This window comes from Ahaetulla prasina, chromosome 9 (assembly GCF_028640845.1).
Source record: "Ahaetulla prasina isolate Xishuangbanna chromosome 9, ASM2864084v1, whole genome shotgun sequence".
In the NCBI taxonomy this organism is placed as follows: Eukaryota; Metazoa; Chordata; class Lepidosauria; order Squamata; family Colubridae; genus Ahaetulla; species Ahaetulla prasina.
The window spans coordinates 5614513-5627976 of record NC_080547.1 but is presented as its reverse complement, the minus strand read 5'-3'; the positions used below and the strand labels follow the sequence as shown (position 1 = coordinate 5627976).

The window sequence follows — 13464 nt, the reverse complement described above, 5'->3', positions numbered from 1 at the left end:
CACGCTACGGTCCCCCAATCTCTTGGCAGATAGGTCAGGCTGCAATTGCCCCCCCATCTTCCACTAGTCCATTGTGTTGTACCCAGAGAATGTGTGAGAGGGAGGCGGGTCAGGGGATGATGGGGTTGCTAAAACGTTCATGGGGGAAGTTTGAGGGTTGGGGAATAATTTAACACAAATTGAGGCACCAGACTCAGGAAAGCAGCTGTTAGAAACGCACGGATGAACTGAGCGGGGCATCCATTCAAGAGGTTTTAAAAGTGTAGTGCTGTACTATCTGGGCTGTGTGTAACTTGGATGTGACTCGAAAAAAAACAGGAGTGTTTTTGAATCTAGAAATAGTACCATCTTCCAGTTAAAAACTGCTAATGGGAGTCAATGCAAGACTTAAATATCATGAATAAGAGTTTGAAGGTGCCTTGTATTTGCTTCCGTTAAACCAGGGGTCGGCAACCTTAAATCCTCAAAGAGCCACAAAGGTCCTAACTGGAAGCCCCCCCGCCCCCCATTCAATTCTGGAGCCGACCGGAAGTCCTGTTCCCCCACCATAGAGTCTCCTCCTAGTGCGGTGTCCTTTTTCCTCTACCTGTCCTAACCAAAAGCCCTATCAATTGTGGAGCCGACTGGAAAACCCACCCCTTGCCATAGAGTCTCGTGGCATGCCATGCTTCCCCAACCCGAAGCTCCTCTCAAAATTGTGATGCCGACCAGCGACAGGGAGCCGCAGCAGAGGGGTGAAAGAGTCACATGCAGCTCCAGAGCTGTGGGTGTCTGACCCCTGCATTAAACTCAAGTGATCATGAGCCGTGGTGGCGCAGTGGTTAGAGTGCAGTACTGCAGGCTCCTTCTGTTGACTGCCGGCTGCCTGCAATTTGGCAGTTCGAATCTCACCAGGCTCAAGGTCGACTCAGCCTTCCATCCTTCCGAGGTGGGTCAAATGAGAGCCCAGATTGTTGGGGGAAATATGCTGACTCTGTAAACCGCTTAGAGAGGGCTAGAAAGCACTGTGAAGCGGTATATGAGTAAGTGCTATAGCTATACTGTTCTATATAGTTCACCTTGAGATTCCAAAATTCATCACTTACACCATGATTTCATTGCTGTATTCTCCATTAAGGTATATATTGAGACTGCAATATCCTATTCAACCAAAAAGGACTCGGTGCAGGTAGTTCTCAACTTATGACCAGAATTGGGCCCAACATTTATGTTGCTAAGTAAGACACTTGTTAAGTGAGTTTTGCTTCCTTTTATGACTTTTCTTGCCAAATTTGTTAAGTGAATCTGGTGGTTTCCTCATTGACTTCGCGGGTCAGAATATGGCAAAAGATCATCACACGACACCGGGACACTGCAAATGTCATGAATGTGAATCGGCTGTCAAGCATCCGACAATGTAAATCGCCTGACCACGGGGCTGCTGCAATGGTCATACATGTGAAAAATGGCCATTAAGTCTTTTTTCAGTCTTGCCGTAACTTTGAATGGTCACTAAGCGAAGTGTTGTAAGTCAAAAGTCTACCTGTGTGTCCAATAGATCAGGGGTCCGATCAGTGGTCCAATAGATCAGCGGTAGTAACGGAAGTTGGGAAATGGGCCATTTTTGGCCTCTAGAGGGCCTCCAGGGGGTGGGGAAGGCCGTTTTTGCCCTCCCCAGGCTCCTAGAAAGACTCTGGAGGCTAGGGAGAGTAAAAAATGGGCCTTCTGGTCCCACTGGAAGTTGGCAAACAGGCCGTTTCCAACCTCTGGGGGAGGTGGCAAAGGCTGTATTCACCCTCCCCAGACTCCTAGAAAGACTGGAGGCTAGGGAGAGCAAACAACAGGCCTACCTGTCCCACCGGAAGTTGGCAAACAGGCCGTTTCCGGCCTCCGGAGGGTGGGGAAGGCTGTTTTTGCCCTCCCCAGACTCCTAGAAAGACTCTGGAGGCTAGGGAGAGCAAAAAATGGGCCTTCTGGTCCCACTGGAAGTTGGCAAACAGGCCGTTTCCAACCTCCGGGGGAGGTGGCAAAGGCTGTGTTCACCCTCCCCAGACTCCTAGAAAGACTCTGGAGGCTAGGGAGAGCAAACAACAGGCCTACCTGTCCCACCGGAAGTTGGCAAACAGGCCGTTTCCGGCCTCCGGAGGGTGGGGAAGGCTGTTTTCGCCCTCCCCAGACTCCTAGAAAGACTCTGGAGGCTGAGGAGAGCAAACAACAGGCCTACCTGTCCCACCGGAAGTTGGCAAACAGGCCGTTTCCGGCCTCCGGAGGGTGGGGAAGGCTGTTTTCGCCCTCCCCAGACTCCTAGAAAGACTCTGGAGGCTGAGGAGAGCAAACAACAGGCCTACTGTGCCATCATGTGCCAGGACCGTGGTGGTGGTGGTCATGCGCGGGGGAGGGCGCATAGAATTATGGGTGTGGGCACACACGTGACCCACCCCACCCCACCCCCCGCTCCTGGCTCACCTTTTTGCCATCACTGCTGTAGGACGTCTTGGCCTTCTGTGGCTCAGATGTTCTGTGGACTTTGGGGGGAGGGGAATGCTCTTGAGTTTTTGTTGACATCTGGACTTGTCCTTCCAAAACTGAGCTCACAAGTCTCACAAGTTTCTAGCTTGGTGCTTTAACCACTGTATAAAATCAGATTTTTGATTTATTTTTTTTTAGGGAAATTGGGGCCATATGTTATTACTGATTAGTTTAGTTTAGTTTTAGTTTTATTTAGATTTTTATACCGCCCTTCTCCCGAAGGACTCAGGGCGGTGTACAGCCAAGTAATAAAACCATACAATATACACATTAAAACAAAAAACTTAAAACCAAGCATAATTATATAAATGGCCGAAATTTAAAACAGTCAATTTTAAAACCCTAAAATTCATACATAGCCCCAATAAAATTCAATAAAACTTTTAAGCCAGTCCCGCTTGAATAAATAAATGTGTTTTCAGCTCACGGCGAAAGGTCCGAAGATCAGGCAATTGGCGTAAACCAGGGGGAAGTTCGTTCCAAAGAGTAGGAGCTCCAAATGAGAAGGCCCTACCTCTGGGGGCCGCCAGCCGACATTGTTTGGCGGACGGCACCCTGAGTAGACCCTCTCTGTGAGAGCGTACGGGTTGGTGGGAAGCATAAGGTAACAGCAGGCGGTCCCGTAAGTACCCGGGCCCTAAGCCATGGAGCGCTTTAAAGGTGGTAACCAAAATCTTAAAGGTTATATGATAGGTTATACTACCTCTTCCGGCCAATGTCTTTATACCGCTCATCAAAGTATCACATTCTCAAGTTAAGAAAACAGTGCAAAATACTGAATATCTGGGAGATAGTGCCCTCTGATGGTTCCCAGGATGTATCGCAGCCTCAATGGTGGGGGGGGGGGGAAATGGCTCTATAAATCTGAATAAAACCAACTGTGTAAATCTAACTTTTGGACAGACTGTCTTAGAAATAACTATTAGACCTGTTAATCACCTCTCTGTACTTCCAGACCTTTGAAATACAGGTCCTTGTGCCCTACAGCAGGGGTCTCCAACCTTGGCCCCTTTAAGACTTGTGGACTTCAACTCCCAGAGTCCCAGAGGAACTCTGGGAATTGAAGTCCACAAGTCTTAAAGGGGCCAAGGTTGGAGACCCCTGCCCTATAGCAATGATGGCAAACCTTTTTGGCATCGAGTGCCAAAAAAGGTCGTGCGGGCAGCTGCACTCTGGAAAAACCAAACTTCCGGGTTCTAGCATGCAATGCGGCCCCCGACGGTCAGCTGGTTGGCACACAAGCACAGGCTGGTTTTCAGCACTGCCACGCGCACGGAAGGATTGCACTCCAGAAAACCTGAACTTCTGGGTTCTGGCGCACATGCGCAGCCGACAATCAGCTGGCTGGCGTGCATGTGCTGCTGAACGACAGCTGATCATTGCGTGCGCATGCACACACAAAAAAAAAACGGAAGACAAACAGGCAAGGCCGTGCTTGCCAGCCAGCATGGCTTCACATGCCACTTTGGGAACGCATGCCATAGGCTCGCCATCATGGCCCTAGAGTATATAGCGGAAACAGGAAACAATTTTTTGGAAGCTGCTTAAATTATCCGCTTGAGGGGTTTCAGTACACCTGGCTTATTTATTTTTTTCATTTATTTATTTAATCAAATTTATTTAATCAAATTTTTATACCGCCCTATCTCCCGAAGGACTCAGGGCGGTTTAGAGCCCAATAAAATACAAATACCATACAAGGTAAAAACATTAATTAAAAAACTTATTTAAATAGGCCAAAATTTAAAATTACAATTAAAATGTTAAAACCCCATTACCTAAAAATTAATAACTAACCCCAGTTAAAATTAAGTAAAACTTTTAATCCAGTCCCGCTTGGATAAATAAATGCGTTTTCAGCTCACGGCGAAAAGTCCGAAGATCAGGCACTCGGCATAAACCAGGGGGAAGTTCGTTCCAAAGCGCAGGAGCTCTAACAGAGAAGGCCCTTCCCCTGGGGGCCGCCAGCCGACATTGTTTGGCGGACGGCACCCTGAGAAGACCTTCTCTGTGTGAGCGTACGGGTCGGTGGGAGGCATGAGGTAACAGCAGGCGGTCCCGTAAGTACCCGGGCCCTAAGCCATGGAGCGCTTTAAAGGTGATAACCAAAATCTTAAAGCGCACCCGAAAGACCACAGGAAGCCAGTGCAGACTGCGTAGTAGTGGTGTTACATGGGAGCAACGAGTGGCTCCCGTTACTACTCGCGCAGCTGCATTCTGGACTAGCTGCAGCCTCCAGGTGCACCTCAAGGGCAGCCCCATGTAGAGAGCATTGCAATAATCCAAACGAGATGTAACCAGAGCGTGAGTGACCGTGCACTATCAGATGGTTATTCATTAAATAAATGACTCTTTGAATCCGAGTTAAACTTAAGATTGAAAACAACAAGTGTAGGTCTGGTGTTGTAAGCTGCCCAGAGTCGCTTAAAGTGAGATGGGGGAAATTTAATAAAAATAAAAAGTGCAATTAGCTACGACGTCTAGCCACGACAGCTGCCTTACACCCAGTCCGGCTAAAACCTAGTTAACCGGACCGTCATCTAATGGGGATGATTGCTCTTTTTTTCCCATTCTAACACTTTTCTTAAGTTCCACCCTTTTCCAGCTGCAGCGAGAATTGCAAGTTGCCATACTAAAGAATTGCAGTTGCCATACTAAAGGGTCGGTTCAACATCAACCAGCCCGACCTTCCACATCTGGCTGCCAGACGGAGGAGGAAAGATCAGAACCTCTGGCCAATGGCCAACTCCGGGGGACGGAGAGGAATTGCGAAGCCCAATCAACCCCCGCCTTGCCTTTGATTTCCTCGCCTCTCCTTTACACCTGTCCGTCAGGTGACTTTGCGCACCGGTGGGCTTAATTAAAGTGCAGCCACGCAGCTGTGGGGCATTCTTGGCTGGCTCGTAGCGGAAAAATTGCCCCGGACTTTGGATTTTGTCCTTGACTCTTCTTCGCACGTACGTAAATTGAGGGTCTTGAGCAGAACTGGGACCTTTTTACCACGCTAGTGCTGCCTTGTAATAAGTTTATTCTGTGAGTCGAGTCTGCTTGCCTTTAGTAGGTTGTAGTGAAGGGGTGTTTAGGCATGCAGTTTTTCCAAGCCCATCAGGAAAAAGAAGGTATATATACCTAAGTGCTATTGCTGTTGTTCTTCCTTCCTTCCTTCCTTAATAATAACAACAGAGTTGGAAGGGACCTTGGAGGTCTTCTAGTCCAACCCTCTGCCCAAGCAGAAAACCCTACACCATCTCAGACAGATGGTTATCCAACCTCTTCTTAAAAACTTCCAGTGTTGGAGCATTTACAACTTCTGCAGGCAAGTTGTTTCACTTACTAATTGTTCTCACTGTCAGGAAATTTCTCCTTAGTTCTAAGTTGCTTCTTTCCTTGACTAGTTTCCACCCATTGCTTCTTGTTCTACTCTCAGGTGCTTTGGAGAATAGCTTGACTCCCTCTTCTTTGGGGCAGCCCGAGATATTGGAACACTGCTATCATGTCTCCCCAGTCCTTCTTTTCATTAAACTAGACATACCCAGTTCCTGCAACCGTTCCAGTCCCCTAATCGTCTTTGTTGCTCTTCTCTGCATTCTTTCTAGAGTCTCAGAATCTTTTTTACATCGTGGCGACCAAAACTGAATGCAATATTCCAAGTGTGGCCTTACCAAGGCATTATAAAGTGGTATTAACACTTCACGTGATCTTGATTCTATCCCTCTTTCTATTCCTTCCTTCCTTCCTTCCTTCCTTCCTTCCTTCCTTCCTTCCTTCCCTATGCCCACTGCCAGCAGTTCGATCCTGACTGGCTCAAGGTTGACTCAGCCTTCCATCCTTCCGAGGTTGGTAAAATGAGGACCCAGATTGTTGGGGGGCAAGAGGCTGATTCTGTAAACCGTTCGGAGAAGGCTATAAAAGCACTGGGAAGTGGTATATAAATCTAAGTGCTATGCTGCTGTCCTTCCTTCCTTCCTTCCTTCCTTCTCTCTGCCCACTGCCAACAGTTCGATCCTGACTGGCTCCAGGTTTTATTTTTTATTTTATTTTATTTATTTTGTCACAACAATATATGTAGGAATCATACAAAAGATTATATAGTATATAAACATATATGGGTAAATATTAGGAGGTATAAGCATATATATAAAAAGAAGAAAAGAAAAACAATAGGACAGGAACGGTAGGCACGTTTGTGCGCTTATGCACGCCCCTTATGGTCCTCTTAGGAATGGGGTGAGGTCAATAGTAGAAAGTTTTTGGTTAAAGCTTTTAGGATTATGGGAAGAGACCACAGAGTCAGGTAAAGTGTTCCAAGCATTGATGATTCTGTTACAGAAGTCATATTTTCTGCAATCTAGATTAAAGCGGTTGACATTAAGTTTAAATCTATTAGTTGCTCTAGTATTATTGCAATTAAAGCTGAAGTAGTCTTTAACCGGAAGGACATTACAATAGATGATTCTGTGAGTTAAACTTAGGTCTTGTCGAAGGCGACGGAGTTCCAAGTTTTCCAAGCCCAGGATTTCAAGTCTGGTGGGATAAGGTATTCTATTGTTTTCAGAGGAATGGAGAACTCTTCTTGTAAAATATTTCTGGACACGTTCAATTGTATTGATGTCAGAGATGTGGTGAGGGTTCCAAACAGGCGAGCTGTATTCTAGAATTGGTCTAGCAAATGTTTTATATGCTCTGGTTAATAGTGTGGTGTTTTTGGAAAAGAAACTACGCAAGATTAGGTTTACAACTCTTTAGAGCCTTCCATCCTTCTGAGGTGGGTAAAATGAGGACCCAGATTGTTGGAGGGTAAGAGCACTGTAAAAGCACTGGGAAGTGGAATATAAGTCTTAATTGCTATTGCTATAATGGGGCCAGGTGGAAGAAGGCTCCAGATTGTCAGAATATTGATGACCGGGAAGACATGGTAACAAGGTCAGCCAATGAATAGCCGCACAGCAACTAAATCAGCCAATGGGGAGCTGGAACAGAACTGAGTCTGTGCAGAGAATTGAAACTGAAACTAACCAGTGTGTGTTAAGCTCTGAGCTGTGAGGCTGTGTGTGCGAATTTGTCTGCTGATCCGAGCTGAAATGAAACTCTGAAGAGTCAGCTATTGGTATTTGGTAAAAGTATTGGTAAATACTTTATGTGTTATTATGAATATAAATATATGAATATAAATATATAAATACTGACACAGATGCCTTCAAGTGAGCGTAAAATGGGGCAGGATCACTAATCTTATTTATTAAATTTATATCCTGCTTATCTCCCCCAAGAGCCTGTTCTAATCATCCAGTCTGGGGCACCTTTTTATCCAGAAGTAACACCCACTTTCTCTGTGCATGACTCAAACAAGTGATAGATAATTATTGATGAGTTAATTTGTTTACAACCCCATCTTTATTATTTTTACAAATAATTCAAGGGGGAGAACATTCAACGCACCATCCTCCTATTTCCCCCCATAACAACAACAACCACCATTGTAACGTGGGTTGGGCTGAAAGAGAGTGACCGGCACAAAGTCACCCACAGTTGGGCTTTTGAGGGTTTTAAGGCAAGACTTGAACTCACGGCCTCCCGTTTTCGAGGCTAGTGCCTTAACCACTACAGTAGACTAATCTGGTTCTCTTAAGAATTAGGAATTGTTGCCAGTATATCAGGTAGTAGCAGTAAGAACATAGAACGTAGAACAATAAGAGTTGGAAGCAACCTCAGAGGTCTTCTAGTCCAACCCCCCCCCGCTCGAGCAGGAGACTCGGTGGCGGGTTTCAATTTTTTTTATTACCGGTTCTGTGGGTGTAGCTTGGTGGGCATGGAAGGATACTGTAAAATCTCCATTCCCACCCCACTCGAGGGGAAGGATACTGTAAAATCTCCATTCCCTCCCCACTCCAGGAGAAGGATACTGTAAAATCTCCATTCCCTCCCCACTCGAGGGGAAGATACTGCAAAATCTCCATTCCCACCTCACTCCAGGGGAAGGATATTGTAAAATCACCATTCCCACCACACTCCAGGTGAAGGATACTGTAAAATCTCCATTCCCACCCCACTCCAAGGGAAGGATACTGTGAAATCTCCATTCCCTCCCCACTCCAGGGGAAGGATACTGTAAAATCTCCATTCCCACCCCACTCCAGGGGAAGGATACTGTGAAATCTCCATTCCCACCCCACTCCAGGGGAAGGATACTGCAAAATCTCCATTCCCTCCCCACTCCAGGGGAAGGATACTGTGAAATCTCCATTCCCACCCCACTCCAGGGGAAGGATACTGCAAAATCCCCATTCCCCCCCACTCCAGGGGAAGGATACTGTAAAATCTAAATTCCCTCCCCACTTCAGGGGAAGGAGACTGTAAAATATCCATTCCCATCCCACTCCTGGGGAAGGATATTATGAAATCTCCATTCCCACCCTACTCCAGGTAAAAGATACTGTAAAATCTCCATTCCCACCTCACTCCTGGGGAAGGATACTGTAAAATATCCATTCCCACCCCACTCCTGGGGAAGGATATTATGAAATCTCCATTCCCACCCCACTTCAGGGGAAGGATACTCTAAAATCTCCATTCCCACCCCACTCCAGGGGAAGGGTACTGTGAAATCTCCATTCCCACCCCACTCCAGGGAAGGATACTGCAAAATCTCCATTCCCTCCCCACTCCAGGGGAAGGATACTGTGAAATCTCCATTCCCACCCCACTCCAGGGGAAGGATACTGTAAAATCTCCATTCCCACCCCACTATGGGGGAAGGATACTGTAAAATATCCATTCCCATCCCACTCCTGGGGAAGGATATTATGAAATCTCCATTCCCACCCTACTCCAGGTAAAGGATACTGTAAAATCTCCATTCCCACCTCACTCCAGGGGAAGGATATTGTAAAATCTCCATTCCCACCCCACTACAGGGGAAGGATACTGTAAAATCTCCATTCCCACCCCACTATGGGGGAAGGATACTGTAAAATCTCCATTCCCACCCTACTCCAGGTAAAGGATACTGTAAAATCTCCATTCCCACCTCACTCCAGAGGAAGGATACTGTAAAATCTCCATTCCCACCTCACTCCAGAGGAAGGATACTGTAAAATCTCCATTCCCACCTCACTCCAGAGGAAGGATACTGTAAAATCTCCATTCCCTCCCCACTCCAGGTGAAGGATACTGTAAAATCTCCATTCCCACCCCACTCCAGGGGAAGGATACTGCAAAATCCCCATTTCCTCCCGATCGGCTGGGACTTGGGAGGCAGAGAATAGATGGGGGCGGGGCCAGTCAGAATTTTTACTACCTGTTCTCCGAACTACTCAAAATTTCCACTACCGGTTCTCCAGAACTGGTCAGAACCTGCTGAAATCCACCTCTGAAGAGACCTGTGCTGTTTCAGACAAATGGTTGTCCGAATCCCTTTTTGAAAGCCTCCAGTAATGGAGCACCCACAACTTCTGAAGGCAAGGCCTCTGTGGTTCAGACTGTTAAGACAGTCTGTTATTAACAGCAGCTGCTTGCAATTACTGCAGGTTCAAGTCCCACCAAGCCCAAGGTTGACTCAGCCTTCCATCCTTTATAAGGTAGGTAAAATGAGGACCCAGATTGTTGGGGGGGAATAAGTTGACTTTGTATATAAATATACAAATAGGATGAAGACTACTGCTAACATAGTGTAAGCCGCCCTGAGTCTTCGGAGAAGGGCGGGATATAAATGCAAATTAAAAAAAAAAGGCATTCCACTGGTTAATTGTTCTCACCATTAGGAAATTTCCCCTTAGTTCTAGGTTGCTTCTCCCCTTGTTTCTTATCTTGCCTTTTGGTGCTTTGGAAAATAGTTTGTTTTTTTTAAATTTGCATTTATATCCCGCCCTTCTCCAAAGACTCAGGGCGGCTTACACTATGTCAAGTAATAGTCTTCATCCATTTGACACCGACACCCACACCCGTCTTTGTAAAAGCCCCTCAAATATTGAAACAGTGTTATCCTGTCACCCCTCGTGCTTCTTTTCATTAGCTTTATTTTTATTATTTTAAAATTTATGTTTTTTTAGTTATTATATAAAATATTGTATTATTTTATTAGCTTTCTTCTTTTCATCAGCCGGATTCGAAGGATACGGCTCCCCTCCTTCAAATTCCCATGATTGATATATTTGGCTGAGGTTTTTGAAACATGATAGCCCCAGAATTTAGAATAGAATAACAAGAGTTGGAAGGGACCTTGGAGGTCTTCTAGTCCAACCCCCTGCTTAGACAGGAAACCCTACACCACTTCAGACAAATGGTTATCCAACATCTTCTTAAAAAACTTCTGGAGGCAAGTTGTTCCACTGATTCATTGTTCTGACTGTCAGGAAATTTCTCCTTAGTTCTAATTTGCTTCTCTCCTTGGTGAGTTTCCACTCATTGTTTCTTGTTCTACCCTCAGGTGCTTTGGAGAATAGTTCGACTCCCTTTTCTTTGGGGCAGCCCCTGAGATATTGGAACAATGGACTTGTAGCGAGATGGGTGGGAAACAAAATTTGATAAAATATATATCCTACGCTTTCCAAAATAAACATCGATTGATTAAATTTGTTTGCCCCAGATAGGTGGTCATACAAAATCAAGATGGCGGCACGTCAAACCAGGTGGTCCTTTGATTGCTATCTTGATTTTTTTTCTTCCCAACCACACCTGTGGATGCTGCTGAGCTTGAGCGGGCGAGAGGAAGACCCTCGAAGGAAGAAGCGGGGAGAATTCTGAGGGGGGGGGGGAAAGGAGGGAAAAGATGTGTTTCGATCGAAGCAGCCAATTTCTTTCAAGCTGGCCTCCACCGAAATGAAATTCTCTCCCAGAAAATTATGCTGGGTGAAATGTTTCTCATGGGAAGGGAGAACGAAACATTCCAGCCTTTGAAATGCCCCCATATTTAACCCTTCAATGCATATCTTTGGCCTTTTAAGCACGGGAACACGAAGTGCCCGAGTTGAGTTTTTGAAAGCTTTTTATGGTGGGTGTTGAACTGGAAACCGTTGTGGTTGTTACTGAACGCACGAGAGAGAGAAGTGTGGGGAGGCAGTAATGGTCCTAGGACAGAGGTCTGCAAACTTGGCTCTTTTAAGACTTGTGGACTTCAACATGAGCTGTTTGATATGATTGTAAAAATAAAACTTCTTTATGGAAAAAAACAACAACAAGCTTTGCTGGCTGAGGGACTCTGGGAGTTGAAGTCCACAAGTCTTAAAAGAGCCCAAGTTTGCCGACCCCCTGTCCTAGGAGGCCTTGTTTACTGTATTTATGCATTTATTTATTACATTTGTATCCAGCCCTTCATTCGGGTGCTTTAGTGCCTCTGTTTGTTTGTTTTTTACTCCCAATTATGACCTTTTGAGGTGGGTCAGGCTGAGCGGGATTTGGTGTGTTCTCCTCACCATTTTGTTATTGTATTTATTTATTTAATTAATTTTACCAATAACTCAAGGCAGAAACATATCCAGCATATACCCTCCTTTTTCTATTTTCCCTGCAACAACAATCCTGTCAGGTGGTTTGGGCTACTGGCCAAAAACTACCCAGCCGGACAGTTCATGCATAAGGCAGGACTTGAACTCATGGTCTCTTGTTTTCTAGCCTGCAGCTTTAACCAGTAGGTTTTTTTTATTTTTTATTTTTTTGTTTTTTTGTTTTATTTATTTTTTTGTTTTTTTATTTGAATTTATATCCCGCCCTTCTCCGAAGACTCAGGGCGGCTTACATTATGTAAGGCAATGTAATACACTATGTCAGAATATTCATGACTGGGAAGACATAGTAACAAGATCAGCCAATGAATAGGCATAGCAACTAAGTCAGCCAATTGGGAACTGAGATAGACTGGAGCCAGGTCTGCAGCTTCTGATTCTGTGCAGAGTAAAGAGAAATTGAAATCTGTGTGTGTGAAGCTGTGAAGCTGTGTGTGTGAACTTGTCTGCTGATCTGAGCTGAAATGAAACTCTGCTGTTGGTATTGTATATATATTCTGGTATATAGAGAATTTATTTATTTATTTATTTATTTATTTTTATTTACATTTATACCCCGCCCTTCTCCGAAGACTCAGGGCGGCTTATACTATGTTAAGCAATAGTCTTCATCCATTTATATATTTATATACAAAGTCAACTTATTGCCCCCAACAATCTGGGTCCTCATTTTACCTACCTTATAAAGGATGGAAGGCTGAGTCAACCTTGGGCCTAGTGGGACTTGAACCTGCAATAATTGCAGGCAGCTGTTGTTAATAACAGACTGTTTAGCAGTCTGCGCCACTCAAGGACCCTTGAGAAGTTAATGAATCCTGCTGAATCAGTTTATCTATGTGTGCTTCTGGATTTGTTTTTTTGCAACAAACTCTTGACACACTATATATTTATATAGTGTAATAATACACTATATTATTTATTTGGTTAGTTTGGGATAGTGTAGCGGTTAAGATGAAACCAGGAGGCTGTGAGTTCTAGTCCTGCCCTACCCATGAAAGCCATCTGGGTGAACCAGGCACTCTATCCCAACTTGCCTCACATAATTGTTGCTTTGGGGAAAATAGGAGAAGGAAGGAGTATTAGGTACATTTGCCACATTGAGTTACTTATAAAGTAATACAGGCAGAGTTAAAAAGCAAACAAACAAACAAATAAATAATAAAATATATAGGAATGCTGGGCCTCTGAATTATTTATTCTCATTTGTCTACCTCGCACCCAGTCCTGTATTCAAAAGCAGTTATAGGGATGTCTACAAGAAGGAAAGAGGTCAAAAAAGTCAAGATTTTTTAAATCTAGGCCTACACAGACAGCTCTTTCCTATCCCAAGGGCATTTTATGGGCTTGTTCTGTATTTACTGAATTAGAAAGAACAGCCTGAGTTTCGCTCAAATTAAGCTGTTTTTGTCTCCCTCTGATGAGCTCAAATTGAGGGAAACCTTGGGTACAAAGGCAT

The 13464-nt window shown here is 44.9% G+C and overlaps 1 protein-coding gene across 1 annotated transcript in view; it reads left to right on the top strand.

Annotated features, from left to right (window-relative positions):
• Positions 1–3684: 3684 nt before the first annotated feature.
• The window catches only part of PEBP4 (phosphatidylethanolamine binding protein 4), a 342691-nt gene continuing 332911 nt past the window's right edge, over positions 3685–13464 (top strand). Inside the window, exon 1 of the mRNA XM_058194679.1 lies at positions 3685–5465. The gene's annotated coding sequence lies outside the window, so the exon portion shown is untranslated. The remainder of the gene's footprint in view (positions 5466–13464) is intronic.